Source organism: Ostrinia furnacalis, unplaced genomic scaffold, assembly GCF_004193835.3.
Source record: "Ostrinia furnacalis isolate ACB-3 unplaced genomic scaffold, ASM419383v2 OfSCF1144, whole genome shotgun sequence".
NCBI classification, from domain to species: domain Eukaryota; kingdom Metazoa; phylum Arthropoda; class Insecta; order Lepidoptera; family Crambidae; genus Ostrinia; species Ostrinia furnacalis.
In genome coordinates, this window is record NW_021131383.1 from 448,822 (window position 1) to 469,534 (window position 20,713).

At 36.7% G+C, this 20,713-nt stretch overlaps 1 protein-coding gene and 1 long non-coding RNA gene across 2 annotated transcripts in view; one reads left to right on the plus strand and one right to left on the minus strand.

Annotated features, from left to right (window-relative positions):
- Positions 1-1,168: 1,168 nt before the first annotated feature.
- LOC114351447 (uncharacterized) lies at positions 1,169-8,520 on the minus strand. The gene is made up of 2 exons (XR_003655784.1): positions 8,392-8,520; positions 1,169-7,065 (listed from the first exon to the last, which is right to left on the minus strand). It is a non-coding gene; the product is annotated as an uncharacterized LOC114351447 (long non-coding RNA).
- Positions 8,521-14,132: 5,612 nt separating this feature from the next.
- The window catches only part of LOC114351444 (lysosomal alpha-mannosidase), a 33,288-nt gene continuing 26,707 nt past the window's right edge, over positions 14,133-20,713 (plus strand). Inside the window, exon 1 of the mRNA XM_028302664.1 lies at positions 14,133-14,262. The gene's annotated coding sequence lies outside the window, so the exon portion shown is untranslated. The remainder of the gene's footprint in view (positions 14,263-20,713) is intronic.

Sequence of the window (20,713 nt, forward strand, 5' to 3'; positions counted from 1 at the left end):
ACAATCTCCCAAAATGTCTGTCTGAAACACAAGACTGTGAATGTTGTATTAGTAAAGATTGAACGTAAATCTGTATTCGTTCAGACTTTTTGCAATCTTTATAAGCGTTGTAGATCGATAAAATATTATTGGAAAACTGCTCTGAAGTCAAATCGAATTCTGACAGATCTACAATGAAATTAGAACGATCTACTTCGTTATATGACTGTATCAAATCTTGCAGCACTTGCTTCGGTATGTCCGAATCTTTTATTAATATTTCTAGTAATAATTTAAATCTTAATGGATACTTTTTATGAGTTATCACTAGAATGTCTAACGTACACGAGTTGTAAGCACGTTTTATGTACGCGGGCAAAAAATATTGCAAATATTGGGCTATAAAATCGTTGTTTATGTCTGTATTATCACAAATATGCTTGCATAACTTGTCAATAGCATTTATGGACAGTTTTACAGCTAGCGTAGGTAATAATTTATGGTTGTTTTTGCATTCTTCAATAATTGTATCGACTTTACTTGAAAATTCGGTCTCGAGACAGTCGACTATTTCTTCAACATTTTGATCATTACTTTCACTTATTTCTACATTATTAGGTACACAAATACATGCTTTATCTTCTTTAGTATCATTTTCTGGAGGAATCTCAACAGGTTGTGAATTTTCAGGCGGTGTTTGGCCGATCTGAATATCGTCAAGGAGTTTTCGTGTTAGGTGACCGAATTCTTTCGACCATTTGTTGTCTTCATGTTTGTGTGAAGCTGCCATACAAATTAGTAATAGATCTTGTGAAGATGCCGAAAAATTCCATATTTCAGACATTTTATAAATGTTTTGTTGAAAAACAATATTTATAGTTGTTTGTGTTTTGGCAATGCCAATGCCAAATTGGCATTTCGTGTTTGAGTTCTGTCAAAAACATGTGGTTCTCAGCTTGTCAGAGTGACAACTATAGATTAAAAAAGTTTATGGTGTTGCCAAGTAATATTTTTATGGAAATTCGATTATGATTGTATATCTCAATGAATTTGAGAATTGAAAACTTAATTTGATTTCGTTATCAATTTATAGATACGGATAATAATGCGTAATTTTTCTAATTAATATCGAGGATTTGTATCTCTTTTGCTTCGCTTACTAGGGGTTGGTAAAATAAGAAATTCACAGATTATTATTATTATATGTTTATTCCAACGTCTATTACATTTATAATGCTTTAATTATATTAATAAGTCAACATTAACAATTTTATCCACACATAAATTACAATCGTTAACAAATTAATAAAATATTTTTATAAAAAATTGAAATTAATACCCTATGCATCAGTTTTTAAGGCATATTCAACAAGACCGTGTCTCTATCGGATATGGAACCTTAGCACGGATGACAGAAATAACTACAGCCGAACTATTGTGCAGTGATGCCGTCGGACATCAAGTGATGTCAAAAATATATCGAAATATAGCCATAAATGCCTCTAAAACTAATATTTAGGGTAGGCCTAAGTGTTTTGCGGCAACCGCCACGCCTATTTCCGGGTAAAGACAATAAAGAAGTGATCATACTTCACTTACCCTCCCAAAAAGTTGATCCCAATTAAAAATATTTTGCCCGGTAAAGTACGAACATTTCTGAACCCCAAAAAAACCGGGGACATGTCTTTACCACAAAAAAAGAAATAGTCGACCCAAAAAGGTTAACGTCGAGGTTGACACAAAACACAAATTCATTTGAAAAATCTAACTAAAACTAAATTATTGTAAATAAAATATTAAAATCTAAGATAATGGGATATGAGTGATTGGTTTGTTTGATGGACATGTGAATGAAGTCGACATTCGTTAAATCAAAATGAGTTTTATGATGGTCAACGCCCCTATTCCTGGGTTCTAGAGTCAACGTATCCCAAGACAATAGGCGGCAGGATACGTCAACTTTAGACCTCAAACAGAAATAGGGACTTTAAAAATGCGTTTTATCGTCATCATAAAACACAATTTGAATTAACAATTGCTACACTATAACCTTACTTATAACTAACCAGTGATATGCAACATTAGCTACACAGCTTATAATTTATTAGATACAATACGTTATATGCCTTTAGCATATAAAGCTTCAAGCTTTATAAAAGTGACACAGACATTGCAATATAAAATTTGTGTCGTCAGTAATTTTAGACAGCACCTGATAAAATTTCAAAGTATCCAACTGTCTCATCACATTATTTTCGTCATAATCCGAACCAAATTAGCTTGGTTTACGTTCTCCTACTCTGCTATCGGAAAATAATATGAATCAAAAATTAAATAATTTGAAACTTCAACAGGTGCTGCCGAAAATTCGCTAACCACACAAATTCCTAATCGCTACAAGTCCAAATTGGAATAATCAGGTACAATAAAATAAAAATCAGGTTGCCTACTAGGCAAATACAACAGAGTCGGTCGAAAATTGATATTTTGTCACCTTATCCACAATTTCTGCTATAACCTGACGTTTTCGGCATGGTTAAGTTACGTGCTAGTGTGACAAGGTCTCATAAAATTCACGTCCATGTAATGAAGAAGTTATTATGGTAACGCCAAGGTTAATCATCAATGAGACAATACTACTATTCAGTAAGCAACTAAGATGGTCAACGCTATACATTTGCAGTTTTATTTCGAGATATAGTTGGATTTCAGAACATCAGACGAGCGCAGCCCGAAATCAAACTTTAAACATAAGCGTAGGAGTTGGTTGTGTGTACTGTTTAGTTACATTGCCTATTGAGCGCTGTGGCACACGTTACATTGGTACATTCATTTACGAGGAGTTCCCAATCCATTACGGTTTGAGTCCAATTGCTTTGTCACAAGATTCATAACTTCACTACACCAAAAAAGTTACAGAGAAATCAAAATCGTACCCTTTTTCAACCGTCAGCTGTTGAGTTTACCTAGGGGTGTATCGGGTTGGGTACGACGCTACTGGTTACCTGGTGTTAAGTGACAACAGGAGTGTTTTACCCAACTAGAGGGCTAAGGTGTTATACCCTAAGTGCCAGTAAATCCGTCGGCTCTCTAGTCATTCACGCCGAAACACGACATTACATCGTTTTTCCGGCAGAAATAGAGAAGAGGGTGGTACCTACCCGTTCGAGTTTTGGGCACTAAAACTCTACCACCAGTAAAAAATAAAATAAAATCTATATAAATAAATTTTACACATTAATTACACAATTCAGACATAATAATAATATAATACTGGCCACCATCTCTCCAGATTTAAAATCTGGTCTTCTCGTGTACTTTAGTCTTAGACTTTTTTACTCTCAGTAACTCAGTATACATCACATCACTTACTCAGGTAGCTTAAAATTACACCAATACTTAACCTAGTGTCGTACTATAATAATATAACTTTTGTGGACCCAGTGAATGACACCGATATTATAATTAAAACAGTGATAGCAACATTACATAAACATGTATTATAGTTTATTTAATACTCTTTCATCATAACTCTAAAACTAATCCCAGTGTATAGCATAGCAAAACTAATAAAAAAACAGACTACAGCTTCATCATGTTAAATACCAGTCTTTTACTACAGGTAGGTACTTTTGTGCACCCAGTGCATGACACCCATCTTATAACTAAACCAGTGATTGTAACATTACTTAACTAAAGTGATACAGGTCCTGCGCGATCGTTCTGAGTTGGCCGCTCCCACCCTCCCTGCCACCATTTTGTAACGGTCATTGACGGCCAACTCGAAGCGAACGTTTAGTACCTACGTAATTTTGACTCCCATTTACCTAGCATTTAACAATCTACGACTCAAAGACCTTAATCCCAGTGTTATAACCAGTGAATAATGTAGACCACTAGATATGCATACATAGATACATTGCACACAAATAACATCTATTTTCCCAGTATTATCAGTATTATTGGCAACGCTGTACTGCATGAAACTAATCCAGTGATTGAAACCAGTGAATTCCAGTGACTATCATAACAAGTAGAGACAAACAAAAATAAACAGACAGGGTCAGCTAAATACTAGAGCAATAATGTTCCAAAACAACACCGTAACCTAGTGTTACTTTAATCACCACACAACACACTATGTAGAAAATACACAATAATTGCACACACAACTCTGCGATCAGATTTTGAGGAAGATTTTGTGTATTTCGGTCTAGGCTTTCTCTTCCTCAGTATGTACCACAGCAATGACCCCAGTTATTTTATCTAGTGATGACAAGTTTTCCCAGTGTATCCAGTGCATGACACCCATCTTATAACCAAACCAGTGATAGTAACATTACTTATTAGAGTTATAGTAGGTAGGTACTGAGCGTTCGTTTCTAGTTGGCCCCTCCCACCCTCCCCGCCCTACTGCAATTTCATCTGTTTTCTGCCAACTAGAAGCGAACGGATAGTAGTATTCGAGATCGTGCGACCCTATGACATTAATCCCAGTGATATTACCAGTAACAGTGTAGACAACTAGACATGCATAATAAAATACATCACACCTTAACATTAACTTCTATTATCCCAGTATTGGCAAACTCTCTACTATAATATGAAACTAGTCCCAGTGATTGCATCCAGTAAATTCCAGTTATTCGGTCTAGGCTTCCTCTTCCTCAGTTTACATCATAGCAATCAACCCAGTTATTAAAGCCAGTGACAACACGTTTGTAACTTATCCTACTTACTAGACCAGTGATAATATTACTCAATACTCAATCGTTTATTGCATAACTAAGAGTACATTAGTCTCTTTCAACATAACTATGACCCTAAACCCAGTGATAGCATCCAGTGTATAGCACAGCAAACTAAATACTTATAGACTACAACTACTATAATATGTTACGTACCAGTGTCTTACTAACAGGGTAACCTAAAAACTAACGGCCAAAAATAGGGTAGAATTCACGTCAGCAGCTGGTATTTAGTGTTTTGAACATGGTTAAGTTACGAGCTTTTATGACAAAGTGATCTCATTAAATTCATGACCATGTAACGAGGTAGTTATTATGAAATCGCCAAGGTAAAGCATCAATAAGACAATGAAACTATTCGGTGAGCAACTAAGGTGTTAAACGCTATACATTTGCAGTTTAATTTCGAAATAATATAACACAGTTTTATGGATTTCAGAACATAGAACATACGAGGGCATCCCAAAATCAAACTAAACATAAGCGTAGGAGTTGGTTGTGTGTACTGTTTAGTTACATTGCCTATTGAGCGTTGTGGCACACGTTACATTGGTACATTCATTCACGAGGAGTCTCTAATCCAACACGGTTTGAGTCTAATTGCTTTGTCACAAGATTCGTAACTTCACCACACCAAAAAAGTTACAGAGAAATCAAATTCGTACCCTTTTTCAACCGTCAGCTGTTGAGTTTACCTAGGGGTGTATCGGGTTGGGTACGACGCTACTGGTTACCTGGTGTTAAGTGACAACAGTAGTGTTTTACCCAACTAGAGGGCTAAGGTGTTTTACCCTAAGTGCCAGTAAATCCGTCGGCTCTCTTGTCCTTCACGCCGAAACACGATATTACATCGTTTTTACGGCAGAAATAGACAAGAGGGTGGTACCTACCCGTTCGAGTTTTGGGCACTAAAACTCTACCACCAGTTGTAAAATAATACCTATACAAATCTATAACAAAAAAATACATAACATAATAATTATTAAGTCCATCATTTAGATATTATTACTCTCGCCTCACAGTTGAGCATTCAGGAAAGAAGGCCATAAAAATAAATTAATAACAAAAAATAAAAAAAGAAAGGAAAGATAGACAGCTTTGTCCTGCGACACGAAGAAGACTGAAAGAAAATGTGTCGTGTCGCATCTGACAATCACACACAAGCAAAAAAAAAGATAGAAATAAGAAGAATAACTCAACTGTGAGGTGAGACGGAGCTCTTAAACTTAAAATAAAACTTACATTCTAAGCCGGCCTCTTTCTTCCGACCTTCACTGGAGAACACCTGACGTTTGTTGATTGTGGTCTTGCCAGAAGTCCCAAGATCTCCCTCCCTTACACTCAGGATCCACATGAGTCCCTGGTTCTGATGATTCGACGATACCCGGAGTATCACACCCGATTGTAATGACGGCTCCTTCTTCACGTCTTCAGTTACACTATGATCTTCATTTCTTCATTATTTCGTCACCAATTGCAATTGAATCAACTTAATTACTTGGGCCACTTCAATGAGGGTGGCTCGTGGTCATCGAGCCAAGGGAACCAGCATCTCTCGCTTCACCTGTGCCATGCAGTTCTCGGAACACGGCCCGTGCAGGAAGGGTTCACTAGCTCGTTCCCGGTCCTAGTTGCTTACCAAGACCAGAAGTTCCTAGGTCACCCCCCTTACACTCAGGATCCACATGAGTCCCTGGTTCTGATGATTCGACTATACCCGGAGTATCACACCCGATTGTAATAACGGCTCCTTCTTCATTCACACAAAGATCCTCGTTTCTTCGATATTTCGTCACTAATTGCAATTGAATCAATTTAATTACTCAGGCCACTTCAATGAGGGTGGCTCGTGGTCATCGAGCCAAGGGAACCAGCATCTCTCGCTTCACCTGTGCCATGCAGTTCTCGGAACACAGCCCGTGCAGGAAGGGTCACTAGCTCGTTCCCGGTCCCAGTTGCTTACCAGGACCAGAAGTTCCTAGAGCACCCCCCTTACACTCAGGATCCACATAAGTCCCTGGTTTCTCCATGGCTCTGACTACTGTCTGTCTGTCTCTGAATTGCAATTGATTCATCTCAAGTGTTTTCTTCGGTTCCATACATCTTTCCACTAGAACCAGCATCTCTCGTCACCTGTGCCATGCAGTTCTCGAAACACGGCCCGTGCAGGGAGATTCTCTAGCCCGTTTCTGGCATAAGTTGCCCGTCGGTCCAGGGGAGGTATTTTATTTCCCTCCGGCCCTCCGTCCGGAGACGGCGAGCCACCGAAGGACGCATTCTCTTAGGGTTACTGGCTCCCCCGAGAATTAACTCAATCACCACATAATCGTGAGTTATTCTGAAAAGAAAAGAAAAAGGAAATTTATATTTTGATTGAATCGAATTGACATCTTAGCAATCTCACTAACATCAGGTACGTTTGCAGACAAACATCTGCTTTATAAAACTTTGAATGAACTGACAAGCATCAAAATTAAAAATAAAGAGGGAAAAACAGACAGGTTACAAGAATACATTTGTGTTATTATAAATGTAATTTCACATCTCGTACATTAGGAGAAAAAAATACAATGCTTATAATTGACAACACATCGAATTATGGTTCTTATATTTTTGTTTTGCTTGACACAACTACATGAGGCGGACCAATGGTTACCTTCTATGTATCTTGTTCATTATTTAAAAATATTATACAAAATGTATTTTGTAATTCATGGAAAATTCTAAATATTTGTAGTACAAAAACCAACGTTAGCTTGACTGGACTATCGCTATGACTCTTATACCAAACACTGAGCACATTCAAATGCAGCGATCAGCAAACATTGCTTCCCTAATGTTCTATGTTATCAAATAGCAATTAGTTAATCGTAATCAATATTTGATTTTAATGACACTTAGTAAATGTGAAATTTGTTGTCTCGAGCCGGATCTTAGTTAATTATTACAGTAATTAAATTTAGATAACGACTTAACTAACTCGCATTTAGTTATTAGAAATTAGAATGTAATTTACTTATTTCAACAATAAATAAACAAAACCACAGAACACGGATCTATGGTCTTCATTAAAATAGTTTGCATTTTGTATTAAACAAAGACTTGAGAGAGAGCTCTTTGCGATTCTGTCGCCATTTTGAAATTCAAAAGTTACTGGTAATAACGCAAGTATACAATTTAGATTGTTGAAGATTAATAATACTGATTTTTACCATAATTTTTACACAAACAGATTATTTTTAATGCTTTTACGTTAGAACAATATAATTTTGGTACTAATTTTGTTAAATTTTAAGAAAGCCCAAAGAGAAAATAAAAAGAAACTAAAGTATGTAGGTTTAAACCTAACATTAATCAGAAAGGCAAATAATAGTCACAAAATGTTTGGAATGATAGTGTTATAAATGTATTACTTGAAAGATAAAATTATTGTTTATGATTTTAAACACTGGAGACTTCCGGTTTGAATTATAAAAGTATCTCAGTTGACTCGACTCTTGACTAATAAAAATAAAGTTGAAATCTAGGTGACCAACGAAAGTAAAGTTGTAAGGACTAAATATTTTTCTATTTATAATATCCAAGTCCGAAAATGTTTATTGAACACGCATTTGAAATAATTTTAAAACGAAATAATTTACATAGAAAAAAAGAAAGTACTCACCGAAATGATGACTGCGAAATGGAGGGCCTTTATTCTGCTCTTCATGTTGCACTATCCTGAAGACAAATTGACTGCCCATCTTAGGTGTTGTTGCTCCAAGGGCAAGGGCGCGACTGACCTCTGTCCGAAAATCCTTTCGTATTTATACCATTTTCCTGCACAGGGCAGGTAGCCATTTTTTCGACTCGCAAAACGTGAGGTGCGCGGGGCGGGGGACTTTCCAGTCCCTTTATTACTTGTCCATTTTGTTTTAAATCTGGTTATCGTTTGCAACATCCTTTTTGGTAAAATTCCATTTCTAAAGTAAACCGTGAACAATAGACATGAAATAACAATTAAAAATAAATTGCTTTTCGAAGCCCTAAGTTTGACTTATTACTTATGTTGCAGGGTAACTAGTGAATTGGACTGTACATTGGACATGTTTTCAAATGGCTAATTTTAGTAATAGTATTTTTTATTCGTAATTTAAGTAAGTAATTTTTATATGAATTAATCATCATACAACACGCATCGAGGTTGGATGGATCAGTATAATAATTAGCAATTTAACAATGAAGTTATTCAATCATTTTAGTTTTTAGTTTAGAATGAAAGAACTTTAAAAATTTTAAATATTGCCTTGTGTAACGTTACGGATGACAGAACTTCAAGGTAAACTCCGTGGTCTTTCAAGTAGTTGTTGTAATAGAAGTTATTTTACCACAGAAATGTATAGTTTAATGTGCTTTCGGCTTGTACAGTGTGTGCATTCAGTCAAGATTAGTATACCTACTGAAGTTTTTTTTTATCTACAACGAGGAAGCTCTTGGCTTCTATCTCACCTGATGGTAAGTGATGATCAGGCCGAAGGTGGAAGCGAGCTTCACCCGGAATCCTCAACTACAGAGGAACTGGCTATCTTACCTCTAACTGTCGGAACACAACAATGCAGTTAACATTGTTGTTATGGCGACAGACTTAGGTAAGATGGTGGTAGCTAGCCAGGCGGACTTAGAACAAGCCCTACCACCAACCAAACAGAACAGAAAAATCTGCCCCCACTGGGAATCGAACCCGGGACCTCTGCGTCTGAAGCAGGTGGTCTTACCACTAGACCACAGAGGCGGTTTCACGTTCACAGGCTTAAATTTTGAACTTTTTAATCAAATCAAATCAAATATTTATATGTATAGGTAAATGTGGTATGTTCAGAACGTTCATGTTTTGCTTCAACAAAGCATTTATTTGTCTATTAATATTCTTACTAGCCACTTCCAAAAACGCCCAAACCAAGACTTGTGTGACAACGTGCAACGATAATGCTGGACATTAACATTTGTTTGCCAGGCAGAATGTTCGAGTAAGACGGTTTTTATTTAATCTCTTTGTAACTGGAATAGATTTTACTGTGCCTAAAATTGTTTTTGCATGCCCAAAAAATTTGCAATATGCATTTAAAATAGAATTCATCCCAGAGCATTTGTGCGTAAAAGTATTTGTGTAAAAGTTACTCACAAAAAATTGGTAGGACTTTCAAAACTTCCTTGCCTGGCGACAAACCTCGTGGTATTTTTAAAGTACATAATGTAACAATCAAGGGATTTACCTAGCCCTTTCTTGTTACTTGCATGCATGTTTGAAAGTGTTAAATAAACTAGGTGACGATTAATTAATATTCTTGGACATTCAAATTTTACACTGCGCTTCTAGTCCCAAATATTTTAGATATTTTGTCTAGATATTTTGATATAACCCGAAAGTATGCTAGACTTGCCAATGTGTAAGTATAAAATGTATATCTACACTACAGTCATTGATGTAGCTATAAATTGTGAACTTAATAGAATCTAAAAGTTCCAAAATATATTCTGTACCTATCATCATCATCATCATCATTTCAGCCATCTGTACCTATGTGGGATAATAAATTCTAACTGTGTAATAATTATCATTCTTTCGTGTTTGTAATCATTTTGTATTTTCATTTTTTTTTTCAAAAACTAAAATTCCTAACCGTGTCGTGATCGTGATAATGGCGCATGAAAAAACGTGAAAATTAATAATAAGTAAATGAATAGAAAATGTAAAAGTTTGTATTTCGGGCTATTCATAATGAAAATAGTATCTAGGTTTCAGGTCTTCAAATTTTCTTTTGGTAGAAATTAATAATTAATGCTAATTAATGACAAAGCTGCAGGACTTTGAAATATTTAACATCGATTACATATTGACAATCACGTGCGTAAGCACTGACAAGATAATAGCTGTGGTAATTAAATAGTAATTTTAACGAGGCATTTAACTAATATAATTAGGGATTGGTTTGTTCTGTTAATTGCCCTTTTTGGGGCTATTTGCGTAGAGCTTGACTCACACATTATGCTTTGCAACTGACTATACGATTACACTTTCGCATCTTTCGCAACCTTGTGGTTCGAATAGGTAAGTACATGTAGGTGGCTCATATAAGTATTACCTACGTTAACAAGTATTTTAGACTTATACAGGGTGTTAGGTAAATGGGTATATGAGCCGACACTAGCCCATGTTAACATAGGCATATAAATAGTATGGTGAAGTCAGAAAATTGATATCTTACTATTAATTATTTTAATTTTCATACAAATCTGATTTTGTAAAATTTATTTTGTATGAAAATTAAAAAAGTTAAAATGATGATATCAAATTTCTGACTTCACCGTACCATTTATATGCCCATGTTAACATGGGCTAGTGTCGGCTCATATAGGTACCCATTTACCTAACACCCCTGTATATAATTATTTGTTAAAATAATTATTTCAACGTGCAAATGAAATATTTACTACTACTACCTACCCAAAATTTTGAATCATCGCGTGGTATTTTCGACAAGACATAGTAATTTATCTGGAACAAAAAGATTTGCAACTATTTTTTGTTAGACAACGATAGAACCTTTCTTAATCTCTCACAGAATATAACAATAATGAAGCCTTTGTTTAACAAATACAAAAGTTAGGCACATGAAATTTGTTATCAGTCCTTTGTGCTTAAACAAACTTCCTTTATGATCCGTAGGTACAGAATGATGTTGGAAACAAGAAAAATACCATGATGATGAGCAGGTAAAAGAGCTTACCTGCCTGGAACTAGTGGTCTGGCAAAGTTAGTTATTCAGTATACTCTCGTCTACGTACAAGTACGCGTCTCGTGGTAGTTAAAATATCTGTGTTAGAATTTGTTTTTAGTTAAAATGGCAGCGCCCGCGATGAGACGTGGTTTCATTGACAACTTCGCCTCACCAGAAGATTGGTACATGGAGGTTGACGAAGACCTGTTCGATATAAGTTACCTTCGTAGCACCGCTGTATGGAACCGGCAGCCACCAAGGAGACCACGCCAAGGTATACCCGAATATGGGCCCGAGACCTACAACCGGGCTAATGAATATCTGTGCGAACCTTACAAAAAGGATCCCAAATTCATCCTAACGACGTTGACAACCATTCGCTCCTTTGGCGATGCCAGAGCTTTGGGCTATCACATACCACACAAGACGGCCGAAATTATATGCCAGCTGGTATTTACTGCGGTGGCGGTGACAGATGACTGGATAAGTCTGTTTTACAACGCGTTCTTCCCTGCATATCTCGAAAGAGAACACTCTTGGGCTTCAGTTCATTTGTTGAAGAGAGCATTTTCGGCTCGTCCGGAGCCTTTTCGCAAGACTTTTGCTAAACACCTCATAACATCTGTAAGAATACCCAAAAACGTGCTTCAGGATTTCGTAATTAATTTGACGCTAGATAAAAGGGATTATCTCATGAGATCGATTCCACGCGTGGACCTGACGGCGGAGGCATTCGTCCACAACTTGCCAACTATCAATGCGTTGTTTGTGGAGAGTGTCAAAGTCGACTCAACCTGCGACTGCGTGGCCTCTCTGCTTCAAACATATGGAAGCCACTGTTACTCCAATAGAGACTACGGCCGTCTGTTGCTTACGCTGTTAACGACGAACGGACTCTCCGGGTTTAATCAAAGAACCCTGAAGGAACTAATAGAGAGTCACTGTTCCGAGTTCAGAGGGCCTTGCATGGCTGCAATGGACGAAATAATTGGCCGGTTTGTCGAGATTGAGTACCAGCGCACGATGACGGACAGCTTTGATATAAGTGATCAAGCTAAAGATATCAATAGGGCCGTCTAATTTTAGTAAGTTATTTTATTTTAGTTATGATAAGTAATTTGTGAGGTAGAAACAATGTTTTACTTTGTAATCACATACCTACTAGTGTGACTGTGCAAGTCTTATGGCGCGTTCTAAAAGAAGTGCCGCAAATAAAGGTATACATAATTAATATTTAAAGTTAAAATATGAAATAATAGCGAAAACTTTAATTTCATTGAAAAAATACCAACCAATCAATTTTTAATTTGTGTACATAATTGTTATAATTTTCTCTATTTCTATATTTTCCTTGTTTTAACATGTTATAGGTTAAATTCTATCTCTTTATACTAGGTAAGTAGTTATTCTGATTAGTTATGTAACTGTGTGATTTATTTTGTACTCAGTCTTGTTATTGTAAGGATTTTATACCAACTTGTTATGTACCGTTTACGGGTGTTAATTAAATTAAGTATTCAAATATTTTGTACGGTATCTATTGGTTTCAAGAAAGTTTTAAATGTCTAGATCTAGATATAGTATTTTAGTTGTAAGAATTTTTGAAATGTAGTTTAAATTTAAAATAAAGAAATGTCAAAGAAAAAACTTATATCTATGAATGTAATAAATTATGTTAAAAATGAAGTGTATTTCTTTCATTACGTTCTTGTACCCCCTCTAGGTCTAACATGGTATAGCCTGACCAGGAACATAAAAACCCTGGCATAGAGGCGCTTCAATTGCATTTGATAGTGCAACACTGAGTACAGTCGTACCTGTGTTAAATTAATAGGCTAACTTTATGTTTCAGGATTAAGGATTACGGGCTAATTTGATATTTTCATAAATTAACGAAAAAATATTATTATAGGTAACCTGGTTTAAATAAATTAAATGAAACCATCAATCGAACTAGTAGGATTTATTTTATTATTCATCAATAATCAAATTCAGAACTTGAATATTCAACTGCAATGTCTGCTATATGCATATGCTTCAAACTCGGTACTTCTTTCCCAATTCCATAAAATTCAACTTTTAGAAAGTGACAAAAAACTTTAAAATAGGTAGTTGAAACAAACCACAGCTAATTTTCATAGTGGACTGTACTATACGATAAACATGTCAGTCAATTTGACAACCTTTATTGGAAACATTTTCAATGAAAATATTGTCCGAACCCTTAGTATTTCTCTTCGACAAATACTTTAACACATTGTGAACCACTTTTCTTTCACGACTATAAAAAGATTTTAGCAATTTCATTCACAAAATCAATTGCGCACATTTAAAATAAAGTTTGTTTACACTTTGACAGCAATAGACTGACATGCAAGGTGACATGTCAATGAAGTTTTTAGTTACTGTTGCCATTAAAAGAAATTAGTACCATTAGTTTTCCGCAACATGGCGAGGGTTTTTATGTTCCTGGTCAGGCTATAGCTAGTATACTATTAATAATGCTAAATCGAGAATCGGATTTGTAGCTGGTATCATTATTTTTGACATGATTGATATTTCTTATCTGTTTCCATTCATTTGACGCGTAGATAGAGAATAGACTCTATTCTCTATCTACGATTTGACGTCCTGTCAATTTGTTGACACATTCTTTTGACAGATGAATTTTATGTGCGAGCCGGTATAGACGCGGCTTTTGTTTGAATATTTTTTTCACAATATTTATTGCGTTTTTTATAATGTGTTGACTTTCTACACGGGAGAACATTACAGCTGTAAGTATTGAAGATTAATTTTGGTGTCATTTATGTATCGAGCTTCGACAACTAAGTAAATGAACTTTCAAAGTATTGGGACCTAGAACACAAAACATAGGACATGAAAAATTGGTTTGATTCAGGCACACAGTAGTATTATCTAGCTGCCCACTTAGTTTTGTTAGTAAGTAATAAATATAAAATACATAGTTGCTGTGAGCAAAACATTGATACTAATTTTATCACTTATTTTTCCTTGTACATGTACTCATAATAGTGTGGTTCTATTATGATTTGATATTTTTAGTTATGCTAAGTTTTTTAAATTATCATTCTTCCTACAATTTAAAACTTTGTAATCTCACAGAAATTATTTATATATTTCCATTTATAACAATTTTATTTATATGTATTTAATTCTTCGTTGCATTCCAAATACTTCTTGTGTTGTTTCTTGTTTCTTTATTATTTCTTCTCAACAGAATGGCCTATTGATATCGAAATAGATTTTAAACTTTGATTTTTAAATAATTATCATATGATTAGATTTTACCTACTTTTATAAAGGTACAAAATAAACACTTTTTCTTTACATTCTTTTCAAGTCATTTTTGAAATTAGTAAAATAAAGGGGTCTGTGAATCCTTAAAGACTGATAAAGTAAACTGTTTCCATTAAAAAAGCCATAAAATAATTTATTTTCTGCAAATAAGCTTTTCTACAGCGTTCGGCTTTTGGATTTTCGAATTTTCGGCTACTCGATCCCCAATACTTGCTCTCATAGAAAAAAACTGTTTTTTTAATACCATCCTTAAATATCTGAGGAAGTGGGAAGTGACTAGATTTTTTTAAAGTAAGGATTCCCAGTAAGCTGGAAATCCTGCATAGTCATAGTCATAAATGTTTATTGCATCATGTTTATTTATTTATTTATTAATAGGTACAGTTACAGTACATAGAATACTACTTATTTAGTAAAAAAATACAGCTACAAATCACTTACAAATCTATGGACCAATTACAACTGCACACAACTATGCCTAATAACTTAAGTGCTTAGATAAAACAACAAAAACTAATGTTAGCTACAACAACAACTAATCCAACAATCTAATCAGCATTTCTTAATTTATTTTTAAAAACCCGAAATGTATGCTGGAATATGTCCTTGTCAACGTCAAGACTATTGTAGGCCCTGCACATTCTCACATGTTGGTACATTTGGATCTTAAATATTCAGCATTTGGCGAATATTGGTATAAAAAATATTACAATTATTTTTGTAAATGTTTTAATTTAATTTTCTCTCCAATATCCGAAACTCGTATTTGGAGTGACTATATATTTTTTTTGTAAATCGAAATATAATACATATTACTTTAATTTCACGCGGGCGAAGCCGTGGGCAAAAGCTAGTAATGATAAAGTAAGCTGCAAAAATCTTCGCAAAATGCATTTATGATAAAGGAAACAGACTCGCTTCAATCCCGCATTCCTGTTGTCCAGTTTTTTCCATGTTTGGAACACATCGATCTGTGGCAGACGGACGTGAACCAAATGTGTAGGTACAGTTAGCGGAATAAAAACTAGCCTAGTTTGAGTCGGACTTACTAAAGATTGCGTAGGTACTGTTGTAAATGTACAGTCAGCGCCAAATAGTTCGTGACACCCGAAGTAGTACAATCCGCTACATATACAGGGTGGAAACACATTTTTTTATGCATAACAAGGCAGGTATTTGACCGCAGAACGCGGACGAATGCTTGAGGCAAAACGCCGATAGTGATGTCCCGCGTTCCCGACTCATATGGCTACCGAGGGCAACGTCAGGTTTTTTAGTGGTTAGGCCCTGCCCTTCTCGGCAGGGAGAACCCCACATAACCCACTAACTGCCCCCGCGGCTGGTACCTATACAAATCAATGTATTTTCCTGACGAAAAAAAAGGTATTTGACCGCAATCGCACCTGGTGTTAAACGAGGTGCAGTGTGGGATGGATGGTACATAATATCTGCCCTGTAAGTGCCTATTCACTCTCGCCTTGAATAGGAAACGTATTTAAGTGATCTCACTCGATTATTTCTAAACTAAGTACCTATACAAGATAATAATATCAGAGAAGTAGTTACTGATCCTGAAAGTGCATCATGAGGTCTATCAAACGGTATCAATAATAGGTTACACGACAGTTTATGCGTTTATGGAAACATTCCCCCTTATCAATAAAATTTACACCCTAGTTGAACTCTGGCTTAACTTGTCATTTAGTATGGTAATGACATTTTAATCCAGAGTTCATCCTAATTGTAAGACTTTTTATTAATAATTGAATTTTCAGATATATCCAGTTTATTCTTTAATCTGTTATTGGTACCGTTTGAAAGAGCTCGTGAAGCATTTTTAGGATAACCAGTAGGCCAAGTTGAGAACCATCCTTTTTGAAGTAGGTTAAAAAAGCACGTCTTGTTGTCCATGCTTGTTACATCAATAAATGAGTAGTTAGGAGTTAGTCAGACTTAGCAATTTCGAAAAATCTAATAAGTACGCGGGGCAATACCGTATCCGTGTTGAAACCACTGTACCGATTTTGATGAAATTTTGTGTAGGTGTATGTAATGTATGTGAGTACGGATGGTGGGAAGAGTAATAGCCTGGTATCCGGGAATAGGGAGCCGAAGAAATGAGACGCGTGTTACTCTAATGACGATTTATTCCAGACTGGTTGGCCCTATGTACAATTGTACAGAATATGTTAATCTACCCTATTTACTTAAATATTAATTGTTAGTAACCTACCCACATTACAGTGTAGAGAACTAGAGATAGTTTGAGTCCCGGGAAAGGACATAGGATAGTTTTTATCCCGGTTTTTGAAACAGGGACGCGCGTGATAAATTCTGTGACAGAAAAAATTCCACGCGGGCGGAAAGCTAGTTACGATATAATTGAATTACTCCATCCTACTTGAAGAAAAAGGTTTGTTTGTATTTATGATAAGTGATTTTGCGTCATACGATCAATAAATACTTGAATTTATCACCATTGTTGACAAATAATGTTGGACAATAACTATTTATAATATTTATCTCGACATCTCGTATTATATTCAGACTATTAGCTTTTGCCCGCGGCTTCACCCGCGTGAAATTTAGTTTTTCAGAGATCGTCATAAATTAAATAAAGCCTATATGTTTAGGGTTGCCAGGTCCAAAATAACAAAACCCGGACTTTGTGCTTCATTTGGCCGGACATTTTACCCTAAAAGCCGGACATGTGACGGGGGGGGGGGGGTGCAATTAGTTGTCAGTTCACGAGTGAGTACTATCATCATCGGTTACTATCCAACATCCTGATGCGTGCGCTTCATATGATTCTGTGGCTCGACTTTCGCCTGGCGCGGCAACCAAATAAAAAGCCTAATAAAAGCCGGACAGGCCGGACAAGGCAATATTTGGACGGACAAGTCCCTAAAAAGCCAAACATGTCCGGCTAAAGCCGGACGCCTGGCAACCCTATATATGTTATTCTGTGTTACAAACAATAATACTGTAAAGTTTAATCGAAATTCGTTCAGTAGTTTTTGCGTGAAAGAGTAACAAACATCCAGACTTAAATTCCCATAGACCTAGACCTAGCCCATATGTGTACAGTCAGCGTCAAATACTTCGTGACACCCAAAGTAACCAAAAAGTTCGCAACACGTCTTTGTTACAATGAGGGCTATCGTTTTTATACTTAACAGTTGGCACCCCTGGCGATTGACAGGACCTTACTCTACAGTGGCGCCATCTTGATGAGTGCAAATGCGATAGTCCTCCTACCACTTTAGCGCTCACCAGTTGGTGCCACTGTCTTCGCAACTAGCAAGTGACAGGACCTTACTCTACAGTGGCGCTAACTGGTGAGGGCTAAAACGATAGCCCTCAGTGTAACAAAGATGTGTTGCGAACTTTTTGGCTACTTTGGGTGTCACGAAGTTATTTGACGCTGACTGTACCCACATTGATATTTGTATTTCTCTGTGGTCTAGTGGTAAGACCACCTGCTTCAGACGCAGAGGTCCCGGGTTCGATTCCCAGTGGGGGCAGATTTTTCTGTTTGGTTTGGTTGGTGGTAGGGCTTGTTCTAAGTCCGCCTGGCTAGCTACCACCATCTTACCTAAGTCTGTCGCCATAACAACAATGTTAACAGCATTGTTGTGTTCCGGCAGTTAGAGGTAAGATAGCCAGTTCGAGTACCCTCCGTGGTTGAGGATTCCGGGTGAAGCTCGTTTCCACCTTCGGCCTGATCGTCACTAACCATCAGGTGAGATACAGGCCAAGAGCTTCCTCGTTGTGGATAAAAAAAAACTCTGTTGATACGACTCGGTGACAATCGGTCAGCTTTCTTTCCTTCAATTAAATCAATTATCGTGGTTTTTCAATCGTGTTGACCGTTGGACTGGATTCTAGACCCGTTAAGTCCCGGATACACCTCTCTGCAGTGACCTGAGCACTAAGTAGGTGCAAATATGTCTATGTATGAGTCAATGCGTTAAGGTAGCATTCGGATCAAGACCACCGCGACGCGAGACCGCGACTCGCGACCGCGACCGGCGACCGCGACCCACTGCTTTATATGAATTAATAGGAAGTGCAGACGGATGCAAGCGACCGAGTCGCGCGACGTGTGGGCGTGGCCTGCCGGCTACTTGCGTCGCGCGACTCGGTCGCTCACAAGGCAGTGCCGTGACGCGACAGATGCAAAATGGCCGTGTTTTCTTCGCACGAAGACGAAATTTTAATAGAATTAGTAAGTTTCGTATGGGTCGCACGACTCGTGTCGCGAAGATTCGTAAGTAGCTGTCGCCCTGCGACCTGCGACCGGTTGCCTGTCGCGGTCTCGGGTCGTGGTCTCTCGTCGCGGTCATCTTGATCCGAATGCTATCTTTAGGTATGGGAGCGGCGCGAGAAAGTTTTGTGACGGTCAAACGTCAGCGAGACTTCAGATCTTCAGATTTTTTTGCTCTGTCATGATGTCATAAGGATTCCGTGGAGGGTAGTTGAACGGGAAGCATGGTCGATCTGTTTTAATGGTTTCAATTTATTATTTAACTAGCTGACCCGGCGAACTTCGTACCGCCTTAGCGTAGAGATTTTCTTAATATTTTTTTCCGTAAGAACCATCCTTGGACTTCCACAAACATTTTAAAAAAAGAATTATCGAAATCGGTTCAGCCGTTCACACGTGATGCCGTGACAACGCGAAACGGGTTTCATTTTTATATATATAGATGGACTTTAGTGTACAAAAGACAATGCCGGAAATTGGCGTCTTTTTATTTTCGCGCGGCCATCGACCAAACCTTGTTTTTTGATTACAAAATAGTGTAATAAACCAAACTTAGTATGACATGTATACCTCTAAACTCAGTCTGAACTGAGTTACGAGCATCAGAAGTTTGATGATTTTCATACTAGATTTGCTGTTTGAGCGCAAGTTTTGCAAGAAATTGCAACAAAATAATGACATTGTATGTGTAAACAAACAATACCATCCATTAAAGGCTCCAGACATCAGTATGCAGCAGAATCAGCGCAATAAAAAAATAGCGCAATATTTTGTTGCAATTTCTTACAAAACTTGCGCGCAAAAAGCAAATCTAGTATGAAAATAATTAAAATTCTAATGCTCGTAACTCAGTTCAGACTGAGTTTAGAGGTATACATGCCATAGTAAGTTTGGTTTATTACACTATTTTGTAATCACAAAACAAAGTTTGATCGATGGCCGCGCGAAAAAAAAAAGACGCCACCTTCCATACAAAATCTGGCATTGCCATTTGGTGTTATTCTGTGTTGTAAAGTGCAGTGAAGTGATAAATTTTAAAAAACATTGAAATACTTCGAATTTGAGCGCGCATCGTCAAGTGGGTTGTCGTATGAACAACCCGCTTTGGATCCGGTGGCGTCTTGAAACCTGCTTACGGGCATACTTAACTCCACGGAATCCATGAAAAATCAATAGAACTGAAACACCCACGTTCTATTGATAACTATGTCAATTTTCACTCTGTGAGATAAGTGAGCGTGAGTGTATGAGAAACGGTTGCACGAATTTTGAGAATCAAAATTGTCACGTTATCGTTTAATTCTTTTTTTTTAATAATAATAACAATACAGTAGGTACCTTTTACAAATATTTCACGAACATAATAGTTTTAGGTTTTGACAATAAAGATTAATAAAACAATATTTTTCTTTAGAACAAATAGTTTTTGTAGTTAGGGGCTGGGACAGACCATTACATTTTATCTATTTACTTATTACCTTCGCAGAAGGGACTTTGGGAAGTACACTATACATAGAGACTTTACTTGTGAGCAGTTTTAAAAGCCCTCTGAAAAAAATTCCCGAAAATAATGAGTATTCAATTTTTTTACGATAGGACTTTTTGAAAAGAAAACCCTGAGCTTAGAAATAGGAAAAGAA